The sequence below is a fragment of the Megalopta genalis genome, chromosome 5, assembly GCF_051020955.1.
Source record: "Megalopta genalis isolate 19385.01 chromosome 5, iyMegGena1_principal, whole genome shotgun sequence".
NCBI classification, from domain to species: domain Eukaryota; kingdom Metazoa; phylum Arthropoda; class Insecta; order Hymenoptera; family Halictidae; genus Megalopta; species Megalopta genalis.
In genome coordinates this window covers 13898913-13920823 of record NC_135017.1, presented here as the reverse complement: position 1 = coordinate 13920823, position 21911 = coordinate 13898913, and the positions used below count along the sequence as shown (strand labels likewise).

The 21911-nt window shown below is 46.9% G+C and overlaps 1 protein-coding gene across 2 annotated transcripts in view; it reads right to left on the bottom strand.

Moving 5' to 3' along the window:
• LOC117226952 (uncharacterized) overlaps positions 1-21565 on the bottom strand; it is a 47359-nt gene extending 25794 nt beyond the window's left edge. The window contains exon 1 of one of the 2 annotated variants that reach the window (XM_033481761.2): positions 20062-21565. The gene's annotated coding sequence lies outside the window, so the exon portion shown is untranslated. Of the gene's footprint in view, positions 1-11220; positions 11264-20061 lie in introns of those variants that run through there. The other variant, XM_033481762.2, reaches the window with a different exon arrangement.
• Positions 21566-21911: the final 346 nt, after the last annotated feature.

Here is a 21911-nt window from a genome sequence, read left to right as displayed (position 1 = left end):
GCGGCGACCCGTTGCCCATAATTATTCCGCTTGCCGGCGAAGGATTAACGTGTCCCAAATTCGAGGTGGCCGGACGAGGCGAGGACAGGAGAAGTAGGGTCGGGAAGCCGGTAATTCCGGGCCGGTGCACCCCGGGGAATAAAAAGCGACCTGATTATCCTTTGTTTTATCCCCGGGGAATCCAGCGCGCGCGCAGGAGCCACGAAAAACTTTTTAAAGACCGCCGGAAAGGCCGCCTCGTTCCGTGACCTGTTTCCCCGAGCAGAAACTTTCCGAATTTCATTCCGGGGCTCTCGACTTTCCGTTTCCCCGGCCGATCGACCGTTTCGGATCAGCCCGCCGGGATCTAAGGATCGAGGGGGCCTGGATCCGGCCGCGTTTACCATAAGGAGCCCGGCAAACACCGGCCGGCTGCGCGCGTGGGATCACGCGGATCCACTGGATCACGGACTCCGAATAACTTCCAGAAAGGATAAAGGGACACTTCCACCCCACCCCGCCCCCACTCCCCCTCCGCACACCGATTCGACGGTGATCCTGTCGCACCTGTGTGCGAAACGCCGTTATTGGCTGATGGATCGTCGATCGGAACGTCGCCGTCGGCTTGTACTTTCTTCGAGTCCGAATCAAAATACAGCGGAACCCTCCCGTTAAGGGTGGATATATCTCGTTGGAAAATATGTCGTTGTACTCGGAAGAATCTGAAGAATTTTTCTGCGCGAGTTACAACTTCGTAGCTTTTACGGCTGAGGCGCGAAAAAATGTTCAAGTCTAGGAGGACAATTTTTCTTGACATTAAATTTTGCGGTTGTTTAAACGTCGATATTGTTGTTGAAAAATATGTCGTTGTACTCGGAAGAATCTGAAGAATATTTCAGCGTGAGTTGCAACTTCGTAGCTTTTACGGCTGAGGGGCGAAAAAATGTTCAAGTCAGGGAAGACGATTTTTCTCGACATTAAATTTTGCGGTTGTTTAAACGTCGATATTGTTGTTGAAAAATATGTCGTTGTACTCGGAAGAATCTGAAGAATATTTCAGCGCGAGTTGCAACTTCGTAGCTTTTACGACTGAGGCGCGAAAAAATGTCCAAGTCTGGGAGGACAATTATTCTCGACATTAAATTTCTCAGTCGTTTAAACGTCGATATTGTTGTTGAAAAGAATGCGAGTATCGACTGTTAGTAATTTTCCAGATGAAATTTTGAGAATGCGCATTTCGATGGTATTTTTAGAATGTTCTACTTTGGTGTCCACTCGTGCAACCGACGACGACGCAGCGTGCATGCTAAGATTACAAAAGTGCCGTTTAAAATCATTAATGATTCCCCTGGCTCGCCGCAGCTGTGCTCGAGGTATCAATACGTTGGAAGAAACGAGATTTCCCGTATCGGGGTCGACGTATTGCGGTTGAAAAATGATACATCCGTTATCAGTGTTTGACGCACCCTTTGATTCACTCGCTGACGATAAAACTATTGTTCGTTCTTTGCACTTTGTGGAAGAGAGAAAGGATTGGCGGACGAGAGAGGAAGAAAGAGAAAGAGAGGGGGAGAGAGAGAGAACGGGACACAGAGCACAGAATCGTATCGCGCCCGTTCAGTCGCATGTCCCAATTCGCGAATCGCCGACTGTATTTTAACGGAATTTGATGGAGACCGGGTTCCCCGTTCGGTCAATACGCTTCTGCCGAGTAATTAAAACTTACTTTTCTTGATAGAACCATCCGGCCAGTCGAGTGTGCAAATGAAATCGATCGGAAAAACCGCTCGCGTCAAAGCGGGCGCGGCGTGTCATCAAGCTTTTTCACAAAAAACAGCCGCCGCGGCCGGTACCCGCTCCGAAAATCTACGCTCCGCCAATTTCTCTCGCAAATAATCAGGAACGAGAGCCTTTGATTCCTCGTGATCATGATATTGCAAGCATCCGCCTCGCGGTCCATATTTTTTCAAGGAAAAACGCATCGAAATGCCGGAGTTATTCGACGCGAAACGCGGACCGTCCCTGTTCCGTGTCGACCTACAACGTTCGTTGCTAACGGACCGAGGATTTCATGAATTTACGAGAAAAGTGAGCAGGTCGAAATGAAGCACATTAAAGGCAAGGCAACGATCCGACAATGCTGTTCGATTATTTTGAACCGATTAAAAATGTCCAGAAGCTGGACAATTATTATTTATTATCATAATTTTATTTATTATTCTTATTCTTATTATTCTTCTTATTATAATATTTATTTACTATTATATTCTACTTATCTATATCCGCGGTCTAGTTATGACCGCAGAGATCAGTTGAAAATCGAATATAAAAGATATCGTCAGCTTCAACATTTCCGGCCAGAAAGTCTCGTCACGACAAAGTCTGCAGTTTCCTCGGGAAAAATTCGGGAAGATCGAACACGTCGGTAGGAATACGAACGATGCGTTTAAACGAATCCGCGAGAAAAATATGAAAGAACGAACGGGAGAAACTGTTCCCGCGAGGTTCTCGAATACCGTTGGAACTCGATTTATCAGCGACATGTTGCTCGGCGACTGCTGCAGCCGGTATTAAGAGGCACTTCGAACCAAGTGAAATTTCCCGTCGTCACTGAAAAGTTAAATAAGTTCCGGTGTAATCCAGTTTCGCGAAAATGCACGACAGAAACGTCCGCGTCCGCCTTGCGCAGCGTAATCCGGCCGGATCGCGTGCCGTTCCTCCTCGGAGGAGGAAGAGGAGGAGGAGGAGGAGGACTGTTCCAAACCGGGCGATGATAATTAAATCAGAATAATTAAATGGACCAGGCTGTTGTCACGACAAACAACAATAACTTCGCGCTCCTCTACACCGGCGAATATTAACTGCGGGCTAATCAACCGTGACCAACGGCCGGCCCCGGCGAAATGTAATTAACTCGTCCGATTAATTACTTCGTTTCACTTTCCGTCAATTCCGAGCGCTGTTTTCCAGCGCTGCGAGATTTTCTGCTCGCGTTCCTCAATTTTTGTCGCGAACGAATTCTAAATGCGAGCACAGCCATAGCAGATGTCCGGCTTACGCGCGCGTTTCACGTGTAAAAGCTGGACATCTATTCCGACACCGTACGCAGCCTTTTCCAAAAATTGGCTAAGAACATTCGCAGAACGCATCAAACTGCGAACAACGCGTTACCAACTTGTCCTAGATCGATTCCATTACGGCATAGAGAGTCCCCTGGGTTCTATCATTCTCGCGGGATTAAATGTAATAATTCTCTGTGGAATTTTCTGGTCGCTTTCCTCAATTTTTGTCGCGAACGAATTCTAAATGCGAGCACAGCCATAGCAGATGTCCGGCTTACGCGCGCGTTTCACGTGTAAAAGCTGGACACCTATTCCGACACCGTACGCAGCCTTTTCCAAAAATTGGCTAAGAACATTCGCAGAACGCATCAAACTGCGAACAACGCGTTACCAACTTGTCCTAGATCGATTCCATTACGGCATAGAGAGTCCCCTGGGTTCTATCATTCTCGCGGGATTAAATGTAATAATTCTCTGTGGAATTTTCTGGTCGCTTTCCTCAATTTTTGTCGCGAACGAATTCTAAATGCGAGCACAGCCATAGCAGATGTCCGGCTTACGCGCGCGTTTCACGTGTAAAAGCTGGACACCTATTCCGACACCGTACGCAGCCTTTTCCAAAAATTGGCTAAGAACATTCGCAGAACGCATCAAACTGCGAACAACGCGTTACCAACTTGTCCTAGATCGATTCCATTACGGCATAGAGAGTCTCCCTGGGTTCTATCATCCTCACGGGATTAAATGTAAATGCAAGATTATGCCGAGTTGCAACTCCGAGGTATTTTTGTCCCATAATGCTCCTATATCGCGAAGGGATCCGCCCGTAAACCTGTACTCACTTATTCTCAGTTATTCCTTTCTTTTCGCATGAATTGTACGGGGTGCAGCGCGAATTGCATTAAAAGGAGGACAACATCGTGTTCCTCGTGAATTACGGCCGAGAGGCGTAAAGTTCTCTGATAGTGGATGGGAAAGCGCGTGCATCGCGCCACATTTTAGAATTCTCTTTTTTCTCGCCAGGTGAAGATACGCGTGTGCGACCGGACCGCAGAATTTTCAAACGGAGATCACGTCGTTTCCCAACAATTTGTCCACGATCGGGACGGAGCGGTTCGCGAATTTTTACCGAGACTCGCAGACATCGCTGAAACTTTGTTGACACGGGCTTCGAAAGTCCACTCGTTCGTCTACATTTGAGAATTTTTCCGCCGCGGGATACGCACGGTTCGCCGAGCAGCGCGGATTTCATGCGAGCGGCTTTCCCTCCGTGCTGATTTACTCGGGAGCGCGGCCGGCGTAATTAATATATTTACTTTAAATTGCCCCACGGCTCCCGCCCCTCCCGGCGAGAACGTCTAAGTTTTCCCAGAGATCTCGACTTTTGTTTTCTCTGTCGGCCGATCCCTCGGCCCGCTCGAAAACGAATGATAAAACGATTCCCAGCGAAGAGTCCGCGTAGTTCTGGTTATTTTAAGCTAAGTGTTAAGTGCCCTCCCGGCTACAACGTAGACACGTTTTACACGGTTACCGTTTCTCAGCACCGATGATTCACTCACCGACGGTTTACAAACGCCGATCGATGCCGATCCAATCGAACGCGCTCCGATTTTTATCGGTTTCCGTGCTTTCAATTTTTTCCATCGGCTGGACCTCGAACTAATCGATTAACCCCTGTCGATGTCGACGATCTTCGTGGAAATAAACTATTTCATACTGTGAAGCACTGTAAATTAAGTGGGGTTTGTACCATCGTTCGGTCGTTTTTTAATTAGTTCGTGAAGTACCTCTGAAGTCATCGCACTTCGAGGTACGTACATATTTAGATTAATTCGAATCGCTTTTCCCGACGTGTGCTGGGAATTTTCTTGGAAACGAACGATTTTATAAGATAAAGCACAGAAAATTAGGCCGAGTTTAAGTCATCGGTGCGTTAATTTTTCCTTCGTTCAAGAACTACGGAAGACAACATTGTTCGTCAATTCCTTCGAAAACGATTTTCGCTCGAGAACAAGGTCGCCTTTCGAAATTTATATTTCGAGAACCATTCGCGCGAACGATTTAATTCTTTTTTCACATTAATCCGCAGGCTTCGTTGTACCGTTAATATTTTTTCGTCCGCGAAACATTCGTCGTACAATCGAGAAAACTGCGAACCAGTTGGATCTCCGTTCGGTCGAACGATTACGCGTTCGATACTTCTTTCGCAAGCTCGTAGCTCCCGTAATCGCGGAGGGGCGTTCCGATAATTCCGACACCGTAAAAAAACATCGAAAGAATCCGCACGAGGCCAGGCACGTTCGATCCAACGTCGCCGGATCGCTTTTATCGCGGAGCGGAACGAAAACAACGAATAACATTCCGCGTGTCTACAAATAAAGGTTGTAGTTTCGCGTTCTCGTATCATAAAAGGGCGGCCAACCCGAAGCGTCCAGATTGGATCTACGGCTCTTCTATTTTATATTCGACGTCTGAAATGCGCCGCTGTAAATCTCGGTTCGCCCGGGGTCAGTATTTATTGCAAACTACCCCAATTTCCAGTGTGGTAACCGTCCGCGCGCTAAATCCCGAGAAACAGTTGCAATCCCCTGTTTCCCGACCACCCTATGCAGCCGGAAAAATCGTGCTTTTATCAACGATCACCGAAAAACTTTAATAAGTTCAACTGTAATCCCGTTTTCATGAAAACTGCCGCGAAATGCGCGCCTTTGTTCGCATAATCCCGCGTCACGGAGCAACGGCGCGGTTTCCGGAGATTCTAAAGCTCCTAAAAACATACTTGCGGACGAACCTCTAAGCCGCTCTATCGTCGTCGGTTTGCTAAACATTCGATTTAATTTTGCGACTTAATCTCAAATTTTTCGGAAAATATTTCCAAAATCTTCAGCTGCCGGAATAAAATCTGTAGAAAGATTTCTCGCTGTAGAACGATTCCGTAGACTATTCTGAGTGTATTTTTATAAAGTTCTAAGTATTTTTTATTTTTTTTTTATAAAATAATAAGCATTTAAATCTGTTCGAATTGAATTTAAACGAAAAACAGAAGAAAAATCGTAACTTCGACTTTGACAATTTTTGGTGGCATAACCAGGAAACTTACGCGAACGTATCTCACGTCAAATTACTCCTCGAAGTCTCTCGAATACACAGGTATATACTTTTGCAATATTATGAACATTTGAACATGTTTAAAAAATGATTAAAGACACGTTAGCGCTGAGATGATGCGGTAAGCGATTTTTGCCGCCGGCATGATTTTTGCCGATAGTATACCGATGAAAACAGGATTCAAGGGTACAGTCCGAATAAAACTAGCCTCGGCAGAACTTATTAAATGCTTTCGGTCCCTTTGTGCCGCGGTCTGCGCCCGCATCCTAACGAACAAATGAATATTTCAGTCGCTTTGGAAGTCAAGTATAACGGCGAGCAAATCAATTAATCGGCAAACAAGCGATGCTTTAATGATGCCTTAAGCCACCGGGGGCTCTTGTGAAATTTATTCGCTAGTCAATAGAAAATAATGGAATCAATTACCGGTCGCGGGGGTCGGTTCTTACGTCTCCGCCAATATTTCCGCGATTGCTCGGAACGTTTCGCGGCAGAATCCCCGGCAAAAGCCTACGTTGAATTTATCGTTTCGTCGATATTTCTGTTTGCATAGTCTCCGCCGTCGTTTATTTAGTTAAAAACGTTTACGCGAAAGGAACGTACCGCGTGGATGCGGCCCGACCGATAGCATTGTCAATAATTCACTTCGAATACATTGCAAATTGAGATTCTCCCTACTTGATCCCGTCGTTCGATTTTCCTCTTACGTCGGTGAAAAAGGAAAATTATATTCGTCGACGGTCATAATCGATGACCGGCTTCGACGCGTGAAACGTGGGTATAAGCTGGACATCTGTTATGACTGTCCGGATACTTCGAATTTAATTCCTCACAAAATCGACCGAGAATAATTTTAACAAACGACGGACACCATCCGTAGAAGATCTCACAATTTTCGCAATTTTTCTGATCCATTGCGTCTCTTCTTTTTTATAGAATAAATTCCGAACGCCGTGATCGTCATAAACGATGTCCAGCTTATACACGGATTACAAGTACAAAAGCTGGACATCAATTCTGATCGCGAAGCCGCCCTTTCTAAAAAATTAGTTAAAAAAACATCGCAGAACGAGAAAAAATACGAGAAAAATCTTCGCTTTCAGCTTGTCCCGGATGTATTCTATTACGCCCCGCGGCTAGACTGTTCGCTTAACCGTCGAGCGTCCGAATAAAAAAATAAAATCCTTTCAATAGAATAATCGTTATTAAAGCAGCGCAATTCCTCGAGGAGCACTCGTGCATAATTCGATTTCGAGGCCCTCTTCGGGGAGCCCGTCTTCATTGCAGTGAGTCATCCGGGGCGGTATTTTTCTTGCAAATTTTCCGGCGGCATAATTAAAATAGATCCCCGGGGTCCGGTTGGATTTGCGTTCTCGCCAGAGATAGAGATAGAGACGAGAGCGCGAGAGAGCGAGAGAGAAAGAGAAAGAGACAGGGACGGCGAAAGAGACCCGTGTCGACGCGTTTCCGCCGTTTGTCGCGGTGTTTCCTCGCCGTCACGTGTACCGATTTAAATTCAGCCCTCGCCGGACCCAGCCACCCTGCTAATAAGTGTTTTCTTTCCAAACAGACAGCACGGCCGCTGTCTTCCTTGCTCCCGGCTTCATTACCGTCGCAGCAATAACTCCTCCCATACCGGCTCTCGATCATCGAGCCGCCCTCCAGACCGTCTTTTTCTCTTTCGGGGGCGTCTGGCGTCATTCACGACGCGACGGCATGTATAATTTCACTCGAAACGATGAAACGTCGGTTGCTTTGAATCGAGTGGCCTGCCGGAATTTTTAGCGACGCCATTCGATGCTGGTCTGATGCATACGCGCTGTGAAAAGTGCCCGGGAATTTTACGAAGAAGGGGCGGGCGTGAATGGGACCGAGGGGTCGCCGCTACGCCACGATTTCTATCGGAGCAGCTAATGTATTGATTCAAATATTTTTCGAACACGCTTAAATGCTTGTAACGCTGCAAATTTATATGTCGTTGCGTTCGGCACGATCCGCGGAATCGTTTCGCCCAAGGAGCATTCGTGTGGCGTTCGTGGTTTCGGCGACAAAAATTCTCGAAGTTCGAGAATCAATTTTCTTCTCCCTCTTTCCTTTGACTTCGATTTGAATATTGTGAAATATTTATTATATATAGAGAAAATATATAATAAAAATGTATAACAAAAATATATAAGTAAATAACGAAAATGTACCGTTACTATCGGAAGACTTTACAGAACGGTTTCGAGTCCGACAAATTGATTCAGCTTCTTCGGTGGTTCAAGGGAAGAAAAATCGTCAAAGTCGAGGAAACGAGAAGTCGCCGGATTTCGGGCGGAGTAATTAAAGTTCGTGATTATACGGACCGTCGGAGGACAATCCGTCAAAACGTTTGGCTCGGCAAACGTCGAAAGGGACGCTTCGATTCTCCCTTCAGGCTAGTCACAACCCTCCGTGTCTCGAGGAACATGTTAAGCCCGCGAAAACTCGGAGGTTTTTGCTAGACACTCTTCAATTTATTATTACCCTGCCTCATCCCTCTTCCAAGCACTCTATCGCCCTCTTTCTCGTCCCGCTTTTCCGGATACAGTGCCGACTATCTTCCATTTTATCGTTACAACAACCACCACGACGACGATCCCATTGGGAACGCGTAATCCAGAACTGCGGAAATAAATACCGAATCCCGCGATAGACAATGACAAAATATTTCACGGTTTTTATCAACTTTTATGGTTCATCGCGTCGTCTTTTTCGAACGAAGACATTTTAAATGCGGACACGGTCGTAATAGATGTCCAGCTTTTCTACGTGAAACGCGTGTCTAAGCTGGACATCTGTTACGACAATGGTCTGGATGTCGTGATAAAAAATGATATATAAGGAAACTAGCCGCTTTAAAAAAATTGTAAAAAATTATAGTAATTCAATTCGTGGCTAATTTATCACACAGATAATTTTCTAAACTCTGTGCAGATAGCACAGCCCTCGATACGGAAATTACGGTGGTTTCGGATGCGGTAGAAATTTGCAAAAAATTCCAGCTAGAGGAGCGAGGGAATAGAAAAAGGATTCTGGTTCTATCTGGAGGGCCGGCGTCCTCGGCTCTTCCTTTCAGTAGGAGGTGAAAAGGGTCTGGAGCCCCGGCGCGGCATCAATCACCATTATCGGGTTCCTTATCTCGCCGGACGTCACAATTAAACGAATCGAGGGACATTTTTCTACTCCCCGGGCACCTAATGCAGCCTTTTGTATCGGCCGAGGTATAAAGAGGCCCCGGGACAACGGCAAAGCAACAACGCAGCCGGAAGAGGGATGCCCGGGAATCCGAGACGGCCGAGTCCTTGCTAATTCCTGCAGCAAGAATCGTCACGGAGAAAGAAGGAACGCGCCGAAAAAAATTGTTCACGCACGAGGAAATCGAAGGTGTTTTTCGGGGACGCGTCTGACTCCTTGGGACGGGATGCTGGACCTTGAAAGCTCGTGTCAGGGGTGGGTCGATCGATGCGGAGACAGAATTATAGTGAAGCATGATGGCAGTCGTTGGAAAAATTCGGCTCGGATACTTCGTGAAGTTCGAGGATTCAATTCGAATTCCGAGGTATAGTTACGCGACCATTTTTCCAACGTTTTCGCCTCTTGCGAATGTGAATGAAATTAAGAAGTTACAATGGATTGACGTGCGAATGAATAGTAATAAGTAATATCGAGTAATTTTTAATATAAATTGGCGCGATGATCAACTCTAGATTTATCGAATAAGGCGTATTAAATTATGTTATTCTTTTATTTTGTTCACTTCCGTGGGGAAGTATTTGATACGTTTTATTCGACAAATCTAAAATTAATTATGCTAGAAAATAAGTCACAGCCATAAGTAATTTTAACGAGAATTATTGAAACGGATTATGACGGATTCGGACTTTCGAAAGAAAACTGTTCACCGCGTTTTGCAGCGCGGCGAATTAATTGCCGCGTTAATTAATCACGGGCTTATCAGAGGTCCGGCAAGCTGTCTCCGCGTCGGTTAAGAAGGACAGACGGTGGTGGACAGGCTTGGCGAGCTATGTTTTTCACGGCGACGACGACGGCGATCTGATATAAAATTCGTTCACACGAGCCGGTAAAAAGCAGCAGAGACATAAGGTCTTCTCGTGTATCTGAGATAGCGGTTGTCGAGGGTGTCGCATCGGCTTGGCCAAGGGTGGCTCGGGGTGAAAGATGTCGGCGTGGAACGCGCGCGAAATAATCTCCCGTTCGGCCGCGCGAGCTAAAGTGGATGCGAGGGCTCGTTAGTTTCCGGTCTCGACGCGGCCTCAACGGCGACTTCTCGTGCGCGAGCTATTATTCTTGGCCGGGACAGAGGATCGTTAGGTTTAATCGCGGTGCCGTTTTCGCGGCACAATCGGCCGCGAGTAATCCGTAGAAGTCGATGGCGAGAAAGAGGCGATCAAGCAGCCGCGCGCCGTTCTCCGCGCCGTTCCGCGCCGCGTCGGGGATAAAAGGCGCCGGAAAATGTTTCACCGCCTTTTTCGCCTTTAATATACAAAGAAGTCGATACAGCCGAGCACTTTTCCGCAATTTCGAGAGATTGCCGTCGCTCCCGGCACAATGAGAACCAGCCGCGCGCTTTCTGCGACCCTCGGGGATGATTTCTGGCGCGCCGCGCCGGCGAACGAAAAATCGATATCACGGGCACTCCGAGGATAATGAAATAATTTGAATGGAGCCGCGCCGGTTTAGCGACGTTTCCGATAGATCGACGCGATTTTGCTTGATGGCTTACTGTCTGGCCACGTGCAGCATGCATAATTAGGGGGGGTTTATGTCATCACTTCGACGAAATTCAATTCGTTCGCAACGCACGACCCTTTCAACTCGGAACACTTTGATAAGAAACGACACGAAAATCGCTGCTTTAAAAAATCCTCAAAAATTATAGCGACTCGATCAGCGGCTAATTTATCACGTTGATCATTTTTTCTTATACTCTTTTAGAGCCCGCAGTGCTTAATCGACCGTCGAAGACACGCCACCGTCCATTTTTTCCGTCAATTTCGAAAAGATAAAAATGTTGACTTCAGCTTACCGCGACTCTGGCCGGCCAACAATTAATATCTCGGGAACAGTCGAGAGCCGAGTGTTGCAACTCGGCCCGATTGCATCCAATCGGCTAGTTCCGCGCTCGGATAAAAAATCATCGCGCAAAATAGCATGATCGTGGTCCGGCTGTGCGCGCGCTTGTTAGCCCCGTCGCGCCGCGGCATCTGTGTTATCGGAGTCCCGTGATTAATTGTATCAACGTATTGTAATTATCAAATTTATGGCGGACCGTTGTAGACACAGATTGGGCTTGGCAGTTTATTAGCCGTCGATAATTGAATGAATCGACATATCCGCGGGGCCGAGCTTCAAATTGAGTTGGTTTCGGTTTACTGTAACACCGCAGCGAGAGAACGCGAGAGAGGAAGAGAAAGAGAGAGAAAGCGACAGCATTCATCGATTTTGCATACTGTGCAATAATGAAATGCAAAACATCCGCGGCGCAACGGTGGCCTCCGATCGCCGAGACATCTCGTTCGAAAGTATCGATCACCGTCGATTCTTTGTCCGCGAGGAGAATCGAACGGTTGTAGCGGAGAGAAGCTTAAACGGATCCCGCATTATTATATGGAAATAAAAATGTTAAATCGCTCCGGTGAAAATTCAATTTCGCTGATTCGACGATGAACCACCTGATCTGATTGCACGGAGATTGCTTCCAATCCAATCGAGACTTCCGGTGCAGTTCCGTCGCGGAACCGGGAAAAACGTCAATCCGATCGACGGTAATCAGCGGGAATCAACGATTCCGCGGCTGTTCGGACAATTTCGACATTTTTACGATGATCTCTACGCTCTCTGTTATCGGTCGGATATCGTCAAATACTCGTCTCACTCGTCCACGATTTTTCCAAACCGATTTATGGTCGCCGATGCACAACTGTCTCCGCTCGAGTTTCGGACGCTCGACGAAGACGCCCCTTGAATCACCGAATACAAAGCTGTCCGAAGCCTTGGATATTTTTTAGAATAATCTTCAGACTCTCTATTATCGATAAAAAATCACAATAAATTGGTAAGCCATCCCTGTGATTTTTTGAAACAGATTTATGGCCGTCGTCGCGCGGCGGTCTCCGATCGAGTCACGGACAATCGATGCAACATTCGGCACAATCGCGGAGTACAAATGCATCCGAGAGCCGTGGATATTTTTCGGAACGATCTTCGGGCCGTCTATTATCGCGCAGCAATCGCGAAACATTTGCGCCCTTTCGCTTCTATCTAAAAAAAAAAAAAAAATCCGACCGGCGATTTCCGCGCGAAACGCGAAAAGCTCGGCTGTAAACGGCGGTTATGGCAGTCGCGGCCTTTTCAGGGGCACGGCACCGACCTCCGCGGATAGTTTCCGAGGGTGCACAAAGCTGGAATCCATTTTTCCGGATCGCCTCGTTACAACGATCTCGGCTGATTGCGTATTCTTCCGAAATAAACGCCCGCCCGGCCGTCGTTATTTCGAATTAGCCCGGATACGAGGAAAAGCTCGTTCTCCAGCGATTTATCGAAATAGAATGAGCGTAACGAAGAGCTTACTGCCGGCCGGGAAATTGCCGCGGGTTCCTTGGCGGAGACAATTCAACGGCCATCCCCCGCACACCGGCCGTAAATAACAAATAAATATCAGCGCGGAATTGTCCTGCCGGCTGCCGCGGCCGTTGCTGTTCGACGATGGAATTTCTCTAGGAGCGAAAACGCGTTTGCCAAAATCCTTTACTTTTTTGTCCCCCCCTTCCCCCCTCTTGGCGACGATCTCCTTTACCGAGGGACCTCGAATTTTATGTACGAATTTCGCAGCTCGCCGCTTTCTTAACCGGGATTCCAACCGGAGAGCTAATTACCTAATGGCCAGATGAAGAAAATCCTATAATCTGCTCGACGGCACGACGATAAAAAGCCTGGAGAACCTACGACAGACGCGCCGGAGACGAGAGACAGTGTATTATTCTTCGGTTTGTTTCGCAAGCTGTTAAAACATTAAACGCTTTTTCAGTTTTCATGGCGCTACGGATACAGCGAGTTTCATTTATGAGAGTACTTCGTCGCTTGCAATCTCGCGTATTTTTACGAATTATTTTATTCATTTTATCTAGTAGTTTCTTTTGCCACTCGCGGATGTCCCGTTCCGTACGCTACAGTTGCTTGGAATATTCATTTTTTTTCTTTATAGAGGAAACGGTTTTCGAGTAATTCAGAGGGTAGGTCTGCCACCCTTCGTATTCGTGTCGAAGTGGCATTTCTTTGTGATTATTATTGCTTTTTTATCATACTGCAAGTCGTGTAAAATTTTCGTGTATCTTCATTTTTGAAAAAATGACACTTTTTGACGCTTATGATTCTTTATCTCGAGAATTATTTCCCGGATTCGGTTTATTCATGTTTCTATACTAATCTCGAGGATTCCAGCTACATGTGCAATTTTTCCTTCGACGACAAATTCATTCTGCAACGTCGAGAACCATGAACGAATTTCTACAATTTTCGCGGACGCGAAGAAACGCGTGAACAGGTCGTCGTTGCGAATTTTTATCTGTAAAACTGCTCGACCAATCGATTCAATTCTCCTTTCGTCGCAATCCTGCAGGACCCGTGTAGTTGTTAAACAATGTTTGTCACCGAAAAATGACACCGTCGATCTGGCAATAAAAGCTGAGCAGACGAGAACCGAAAATGAAACGTCGGAACTCGCGAAATTGCTCTTTGATGTCCTCCGATCGACGGAGAATCCTCCAATCAAGGACCGCGGAACTGCATGGGACTTTATATTATCGCATAAACCGACGGCTAAGCAGAAAACTTTCGGAACAATTGAATTCTTCGCGATTAATCGAATAAACGAAATCGACTCGAGTCCGAGGAAGGTTCGGGAACGATTAGGGGCTCCGCGGAGCTTAATTATTTTACAGTCGAGAGCGTCCTTCGCTATTGTGCACCCTCTTCCGAATCCTGTGGGCTCCTCTTATCGAATTCTCCAAGCCGGTTCGGGCTCGCAGTCCTATCAGAATCCTTCGGAAACAACGAAATCTTAAGCTGTCCGAAATTCATTACCCACCTGCGATTACTCGACGGTACCCTCTGTGCTTAATTTAGCAATTGCGCTGTTCAAACGGGTTTCGATGTTGATCGAAAAAATAGCGTTGTATCCGGGAGAGTCTGCAGAATCGTTTCGCCTAAGATACATTGGCGTAGCTCTTACGGTTGAGGCAGGAAAAATTCGCAAAGTCGAACATTTGATTTTCCTTCTCAAAATATGCACAACTACGATTTAATTATATTTAAACCCGTTTAAATGTTTCTAATTGTTACTTAAAAAATACCATCGTATTCGGGAGAGTCTACAGAATCGTTTCGCGCTAAAATCATTGGCGCAGCTCTCGCGGTTAAGGCGCAATAAAATGCTCAATGTCGCGCGATCGATTTTTATCCAGAAATCGAGTGGCGACCGAGTCGGTTTCGGACAACTCGAAACGATCGCGACTGGAAAGAAACATCGATTATGTCAATTCGAAGAGTGTACGGAGCCGTTCAAAAAGAAAGAAGTTCTGCAGCTTCGACGATGGTGGCGGAAAAAAAGTGCTGGAAGTTCGAAAGTCGGCGACGGACCGGCAAAAATGTCGAAAATTTGTGGGCTCGTCGGATCGGAAGTTGCAGCCAACTAATTAGCCAATCAAACAGCTTATTAATTAGCGTCCATGCGTCCCACGCGATGACTGAGTAGTTATTAGCAGACGTTCGTGTTACCAATACCCTCGGGTGACACGAAATTCGACGTATTGCCGCGGCGCGCTCATCGATTTTACGCGTATTGATGCACGCCGGGCCAGATTACCGGCTCCCCTGTCGCGGTGCATTAGTTCGATCGATTGAAATTACGGCTTAATACTTTCATTGTTGCACATTCATTAACCAAAAAATCAATTCCGACGCGTTAGAGCCGAAATAAAGCGAAATATTTCCCCGTTTCACGCTTTAACTGATAATTATACCCCCGAGCGATATTCATGTCGATAGCCGGCGCCTGTCAAACACGATGTAATTAATACGACGCATTGCTCTAACGATCGCATCGAATTGTTGTTAAATGATACATCGAAATTGGATACATTCTATCCGTGCGATTAATATTTAAAAACGTTCGTTTCGATGTCACACCCGTGACTGTATTTACAATACTATTCGTTCGAATTGCAGTTAAGACTGGCAAACGTCAATTGTCGCGGCGCGTCTCTCCAACAATTACGTCGTTATTAAATAATAGATCGGAAATGCGTTATTTCATTTAACGACACTTGAAACTACTAATTTGAACGTTGCCCCGGCGAGCGTACCGTACAGTTACCTTTTGTCGGAATTGTAATTAGAACGGCGAGTGGTTTGGCGTGTGTTTTACGATGAACTTCGAGTGGGGAAAAAAAAGTCTGAATTGGATGAATATTAACCGAGATTGTTGCGTGAGTAGTTGGAGTTGCATTACGCCGGTAACACGCGGAATATTTCAGCGCCGCCGCGGAAGACCTGAAATATTTAACTCGCAATTAGCGCTCCTAATTGCCCGCTATTAGCCGAACAAAATGCCCGGGCGTTTACGCGCTAATGCCAAGTCGGCGCCGCTACCAAAAAAAGAAAAGAAAAAAAGAAAACGCAATTCCGTTTCCGCCTTTATCTCGAATCGGTTCTCTTTCTGATACACGTATTTCGGTCTTCCGGACTGAACTTTCAACTTCGCGAATTTATTCTACGACAATCGTAAGAGCTACGCCAACGAATCTTACGTAAAACGATTCCGTAGACTCTCCCGAATACGATGGTATTTTTTAAACAACAATTATAAACGTTTAAACAGGTTTCAGCATAATTAAATCGAAGTTACGTATATTTTGAGAAAGGAAATCGAGTATGCAACTTCGACAATTTTTTGCGCCTCAACCATAAGAGCCACGCTAACGAATCTCGCGCGAAACGAATCTGCGTACGCTCCCGAATGCAACGATGTGCGCCAAGATCGTTCTCGGTCTTCTCCGCGAAGAAGACAACACTTGAAACGCCCCGTTGTACGCGCGCGACGCCTGCAGAGCTCGAGCAAATTGATCGTTAGTTCCACGGGTCGGCCGTTTTTCGGATTTCGTATACAACAAGGCGATCGGTTAGGGCAATTCTAGGCGGGATAACGATCTACACGGATATTCCGGGACACGTTCCGAAACTCGTACGAGTGACAACACGTCGTGCGATGAAATTGTAAATGGTCTCGCGGGACGAGCCGCGAGACTCGAGACTTTAAGTACCGTGCGATATAGTTACCGGGGGAAAGTTGTTCGTGACCGTGGAGCACCAAGCACTCCACCGGGGGTAAAAATACACCCCTAGCTCGACTATAGTGCCGCCGCGCCGCGAGAAAGTAATCAGAGTTGCGAGAATGAGACGTATCGATCCCAGGGAAAAGATGTTTCTCCCGCAAACGTGTCTATTAGAGCAGGAAAAAAGTGACCGTGACTCTTGCGCTACGTTATTTCGCCGAAAATCTTTAGTTTCGGCAACTCCGCGAATCTTTCTGGAAGCGAGCTGTCGAAGTTGCAAGTCGATACGAGCGAGATTGAAGGGTTTGAAGCGTACGCGGTGGAAAGTTATGGCAGGGAAGCTTGCCAGGCAACTATATTGCCGGGAAATTAATTTGGGCGCCATGTTAGAGGGATGTACAACTTCGAGGATTCTTTTTTTTTTAGATAACTGTCGAGGTGTTCCTTTTGTGATAAAACAAGAATCGCAGCGACGATACATTCTTCAATCGGACTATGGTGCACGTGAATTTCTCTACAGGACATATTCGTACACATACTCATTCACGAATTTTGTTGAACAATCATCAAAGAAGCCCCTTTCAAGCGAAATAAAAACGAAACCGATCCATCAATTGGTTTTTCTTACAAAAATTCCCGAAAATGCCACTAGTTCACCGATGACAAACGAGCCGCCACAGGACTATGGTATACAAGATTTATTTTAGCGGACACGCTCGTTTACATACTCATTCGCCAATTTTTTCACGCAATCCTCGAAGTAGCCGCTTTCAAACGAAATAAGAGCCAAATCGATCCATCAATTGGTTTCCCCCGGAAAAATTCCCGAAAATGCCACTTCTCACCGATGACAAACGAGCCGCCACAGGACTATGGCATACAAGATTTATTTTAGCGGACACGCTCGTTTACATACTCATTCGCCAATTTTTTCAAACAATCCTCGAAGTAGCCGCTTTCAAACGAAATAAAAGCCAAACCGATCCATCAATTGGTTTGCCTTGGAAAAATGCCCGAAAATGCTACTTTTCACCGATGACGAACGAGCTAGCTGCCGCTGAGCCACGGTAAGCAAGAACCACTTCAGCGGCCGTACTTTCGGACTTCTCCCTTCAGAAATTTTCCGAAATACTCTACAAGATAGCCTCCCTCGAACGAGGCAAGATCGAGTCCGATCCGACCGGAACTTTTTTCGCAATAAATTCAGGAGAAAGAGCACCGCGGTCCGCAGTCCCCGTAAAATCAGGTTGCGCGACACGGCACCGTCCGCAACCACCAAAAAGCCCGATTTATCGATCCCATTTGCCCAGCGACAGACATACGAGCGTTTAAACCGCTCGGCCATGCGGACACGCCGCTGTTTACCCTTGAAACGGGGTCGTAGTCACGACTCGCGGGATTTGCCCCATTCATCCCGCCGTTACAAATATGTTAGTCATGCATAATTGCGCGCGGCGAGGCCCGCCGTTTCAATGAGACTCGGAATATCGGAATCCGATTCGTCCCAGGAAATATTAAACTGCCCGGTAATCCGCGTATCAGGCCGAATTCATTATTTCACCGGCGACCTCGCGCTAAATATAAATCCCGAAGCTAAACCCCCGCGTGATCGACGGATCGCAGGAATTCGCTAGGCCACGTTCCCGAGGAAATTATCAGCATCTGCAACCACTGTGCATTGCGCACAAAATGAACAGTGTATCGGCGAGCCGACAAACTTCATTGCAAATTGAGAATTTAAGCGTCCGCGTGCCTAAACGCTGAAAAGATTGAGAATCTAAGGAGATGTTCTAGCTTGAATCTTTCGAAAAACGTCGATTTCTCTTTTCGTCATTTTCTTAAACAATGCAGGATTAAAAATACGTCTACAAAAAGCTGATCGATCGTTCATAATAGAAATAATCGATATTTGTATACGAAATGTTGTGTCATTTCAGATAAAATCACCGACATTCTGAAATTCATCTAAGCTTCGAAATAGCCAATGCCGCAAATTGTTAACCTTTTTCAACCGAAAAAATTTGACGATGTTGCTTGAAACATGTGTAAATAAACCTAGTAAATGTGACTGAAGAACGTGTTATATTTGTTTCACAAAAAAATCTGGAAGTGTGTGAGAGAAGAACATGCCGTGCACTGGAATACTGAAAAATCGAGAATTTAACACTGCAATCATTTGTCCGAGATTTTTTCGAACATCTGCAATCACTGTGCACGATGTAGAAGCGGACAGCGTGGTCCACAAATCGGCAAAATTTGTTAGAGATGGGGAATTCAAGCGCGAAAGAGCTGAAAAGCTGAGAAACCGAGAATCTGAGCGTAGAAATCGTTCGAAATGAATTTGTCCGGGTTTGTCCTTATAAATCCGGGGTTTCGACGTCGAGGAGGTTCTAAAAGAGAGCTCGAGATTCTGTCTGAGTCAGTGTAAGGCGATGTTATTTCGCGGGAATTGAACGAGAGCCCGTTTTTCCGTGGGCGAGAAAGTATCGAGAAAGACGCGTCGCGGGAGGATCACCGTTTCGGATGAAGAATCGTGGATTTCTCGGGATTCCACCAACAGGTGTGCTAGTTTCTGTTGTATGCGCTTTGTGTATTTTCACTGTGCACGCCGAGCGACCGAATAAACGGCGACCTCGCTTAAAAACGTCCGAATCTATGCTTCTTGCGCGGACCAACGCACCTTGGCCTGCTCTCCTACGTTCCGGTGAAGAACATTTTCTGCCGCCTAGAAAAATTTCATCGAAGAGAAACAACTCAGCTAGAGTCAAAGTAGAATCTCCAAGCTTCAAAACGAGCTAGGGTAGAATGTCCTACGATTCTTTTTACAGAAGTTACAGTAGGGTCGATTCTCATAAGGGGCGCTGCGAGAACGGTAAGTACGTTTTCGTGATGCGAACACTCACGCTTTCTCGACAGCGTTCCAACAAAAATCTCAATTCGAAACGAAAACTAAATCAAGTGCGACGAAAGTAGAATTTTCAAGCTTTAAAACGAGCCAAGTTAGAATGTCCGGCGATTGTTTTCTACAGAAGTTACGGCACGTTCGATTCCGAGAAGGTGGTCCCCGAAAGCCGAGAGTGCGTTCGACTATAATTCGCCCTAAACGCGAGCGCGACGCCTCTATCCCGCGTCACGGTGTCCCATAAATTCCGTGGCCGACACCGTGTCGCGGACAAAGCGTCCTGCACGAAAACAAAGGCGGCAAAGAAAGAAAAACGTGTCATCGTTCTAACTTTAGCCGGGCCGCGAGTGAATCAAGTCGCCGAGAAGAGATCGAAGTCCGAGATGTCACGTGCTCGTTCGCGCGCGCTAAAGTGCATCGTTGCATCGACTTAGCATTCAAATTGCATCGGCCCGGCCGTCACCTGTCTGTCCGTCGGTCCGCTGCCGATAGAAAAATACCGGCACACGCACGCATATGCACACGTATATGTGTATATGTATATATCCAGATTCGACGGGTCAATTTGAATAAATTTCGCCGGGGCACGGAAACTTTCTCGAGCATAAAATTAGCAGGCCGGTTCGCGGCTTACCTCCTCGGATCTCCGACACCATAAATTCTCCGCTCGCCTAACGAGATCCCCGTCGATCGTCCACCGGGACCGCAATCTCCGAACTTCCACCTCGGGACCTTCTTGATCAAGACGGTTTTCTTCTGGCAAATTGGTGATTCGCCGATGGAAATTATTGCCGCGTTAAGAGAGTCCCTCCCTTCGGCTGCAGATTGGATTTAGGGCGAGTTCCGCCGCTTTGGACTATTGTTACTGCGAACTTGGTTACTGCGGTTTTGTCCTCCTTGGTCTTAGCAGGCTGTGGCCCCTGGGAGCTTCGATCCCAGGACTTCTAGATCCCTGGTCTTCTTCTAGGACCACCGCCTTCCGGGATTACCGTCTTCAGGGACTGTCGCCTTCTAGGAGCAACGTCTTCTAGGGTGGCTGTATTCCAGCTTTCTAGACGCTGAATCCTCTGGGTGATCGGATTCAGGGACCTCTTCAGATTTGTCACTTTTTGTATTTAGAATTCTATGATCTAAGAATTCTAATTTTCTAGCCTTCTAACCCTCGGGACTCTCGTATCCCTTAAAATATCGAGTCATCAGGATTTGAGACACTATCACAGCAGTTTCAACTTGTCTTCTAAGTATCTTGGCTGTTGATATCGCGGTCCTCTATTTTTCTTGGCTGTCGGCCATCTAGTTTCTTAGCTTCTACGATTATCCTCCAAAAAGATCACTTTTGGACGTTGTCCATATATCCAATATATTCTCTAAAAAGATCGACTTTTAGCTTCTCAGCTGCTTTTTAACTATCTCCTGAAAAGATCTGCTTATGGACTCTGCGACACCCGATGTTCTAACGACTGCTTATCTAGTCTATCCTCTAAAAAGATCAGCTTTGTATTATGCAACGGATCTTCGAACTTCTTAATCTCTAGGACTATCCTCTAAAAAGATCGATTTCTGGAGCCAGCGACACCTGGTCCACTCGGCAATTTCGACTATCCCCTAGAAAGATCAGCTTACATGACACCGGATGTTCCCGCTGCTCGGCTTATCCTCTAAAAAGATGGACTCGTGCAGTCCGGCGACAGGTCTTCCGGCTTCCAAGACCCCGAACTCGCTTTCAGATCGTCCGAGCTGATCGATTCACGGCTCCGACGCCGATATCTTCCGACTTCCTAGCTCTTCATCGTCCAACCAAGGCGACTTCGCAGCTCCCTAGGCTGCCGCCAGCTGCTCCGGCGTCTTCTTCACAACGTGAACTCGCGAAAGTCACCACCGGTCGCACTGTTTCCACCCTGTTCGAGTATCAGTTTCGACGATTCCTGGCTTGCAGCTTGCCGGCGATGCGTCTGTCCTCGGCAGACGAGAGCGAGACTGGCCAGGGAAAAAGTTTTTCCAGGGGCGGCGCAAAGGGGTGGGCCCAGCACGTGACAGTTTTTATCGGGGAATCACACGTGTCACGGGAGATTATTGGGCTTTGTGAGCGGCTTGACAAATGGTCCACCGCATATGGCGCGTCGCGCACGACTGAGGCCAGATTTCGCCGCCACCATCCGCTCCCGAGGATCTACCCCCACCCCTCGATCATCCTCGATCCCCCTCGATCCTCGGCCTCGCGTCGTCGCCGGCAGCTCCAGCACGCAGACTCCGTTGCCACGGCGCTTCTTGGTGCCCGTTGGGTGCTACGCGTCGCCTTTTGCCCCAGGTGAGCTCTCCTCTATCCGTCGCCGAGTGCGTTTCTGTTTGTTGCATTAGGCTAATTAGCGTAGATTATTTTATGTTAACATCCGGCGAATTTCGCGTCGTTCGAGGGGCCGTCTTTCGAACGATTCGGAAGGCAGAGGCGGAGTCCTCGACAGAGAAAAATTGCCTGTCGCAGGT